Source organism: Arachis hypogaea, chromosome 10 (assembly GCF_003086295.3).
Source record: "Arachis hypogaea cultivar Tifrunner chromosome 10, arahy.Tifrunner.gnm2.J5K5, whole genome shotgun sequence".
NCBI classification, from domain to species: domain Eukaryota; kingdom Viridiplantae; phylum Streptophyta; class Magnoliopsida; order Fabales; family Fabaceae; genus Arachis; species Arachis hypogaea.
Window position 1 is genome coordinate 93,889,651 of NC_092045.1, and position 1,689 is coordinate 93,891,339.

Here is a 1,689-nt window from a genome sequence, read left to right on the forward strand (position 1 = left end):
GTAAAAGGTCATAAAATCCCTTAAATCAAGCACAATATAAACCCTACAAATGGGGTTTATCAAACATCCTCTACAAGTCCATAGGCTTGTTTTCGTGAATTGTCTGCCATCTCTAGTGAGATTCTTGTAGCTTGTACCTCAAAGATCCCTAGCTTCTCCATTACAGAGAGAGGCATAAGGTTTATGCTTGACCCTAGGTCACACAGAGCCTTCTCAAAGATCATGGTGCCTATAGTACAAGGTATTGAAAACTTCCCAGGATCCTGTCTCTTTTGAGGTAATCTCTGCCTAGTCAAGTCATCCAGTTCTTTGGTGAGCAAAGGAGGTTCGTTCTCCCAAGTCTCATTACCAAATAACTTGTCATTTAGCTTCATGATTGCTCCAAGGTACTTAGCAACTTACTCTTCAGTGACATCTTCATCCTCTTCAAAGGAAGAATACTCATCAAAGCTCATGAATGGCAGAAGTAAATCCAATGGAATCTCTATGGTCTCAGTGTGAGGCTCAGATTCCCATGGTTCCTGATTAGGGAACTCATTGGAGGCCAGTGGACGTCCATTGAGGTCTTCCTCAGTGGCACTCACTGCCTCTTCCTTCTCTCCAAATTCGGCCATGTTGATGGCCTTGCACTCTCTTTTTGGATTCTCTTCTGTATTACTTAGAAGAGTACTAGGAGGGAGTTCAGTAACTTTCTTACTCAGCTGACCCACTTGTGCCTCCAAGTTTCTAATGGAGGACCTTGTTTCAGTCATGAAACTTTGAGTGGCTTTGATTAGATCAGAGACCATGGTTGCTAAGTCAGAGTGGCTCTGCTTAGAATTCTCTGTCTATTGCTGAGAAGATGATGGAAAAGGCTTGCCATTGTTAAACCTGTTTCTTCCACCATTATTGTTGTTGAAACCTTGTTGAGGTCTCTGTCGATCCTTCCATGAGAGATTTGGATGATTTTTCCATGAAGGATTATAGGTGTTTCCATAGGATTCTCCCATGTAATTCACCTCTTCCATTGAAGGGTTCTCAGGATCATAAGCTTCTTCTTCAGATGAAGCATCCTTAGTACTGCCTGGTGCAGCTTGCATTCCAGATAGACTTTGAGAAATCATATTGACTTGCTGAGTCAATATTTTGTTCTGAGCCAATATGGTATTCAGAGTATCAATATCAAGAACTCCCTTCTTCTGATTCGTCCCATTATTCACAGGATTCCTTTCAGAAGTGTACATGAATTGGTTATTTGCAACCATTTCAATGAGTTCTTGAGCTTCTGCAGGCGTCTTCTTCAGATGAAGAGATCCTCCAGCAGAGCTATCCAATGACATCTTGGACAGTTCAGACAGACTATCATAGAAGATACCTATGATGCTCCACTCAGAAAGCATGTCAGAAGGACACTTTCTGATCAATTGTTTGTATCTTTCCCAAGCTTCATAGAGGGATTCACCTTCCTTCTGTCTGAAGGTTTGGACTTCCACTCTAAGCTTACTCAATTTTTGAGGTGGAAAGAACTTTGCCAAGAAGGCATTGACTAGCTTTTCCCAAGAGTTCAGGCTTTCTTTAGGTTGTGAATCCAACCATATCCTAGCTCTGTCTCTTACAGCAAAAGGGAATAGCATAAGTCTGTAGACCTCAGGGTAAACCCCATTGGTCTTGACAGTGTCACAGATTTGCAAGAATTCAGCTAAAAACTGA

The 1,689-nt window shown here is 41.8% G+C and overlaps 1 non-coding gene across 1 annotated transcript; it reads left to right on the forward strand.

The window, feature by feature from the left end:
* Window positions 1–1,373: 1,373 nt before the first annotated feature.
* LOC112718480 (small nucleolar RNA R71) lies at window positions 1,374–1,481 on the forward strand. Its single transcript, XR_003160819.1, has one exon. It is a non-coding gene; the product is annotated as a small nucleolar RNA R71 (small nucleolar RNA).
* The last annotated feature ends 208 nt before the right edge of the window (window positions 1,482–1,689 follow it).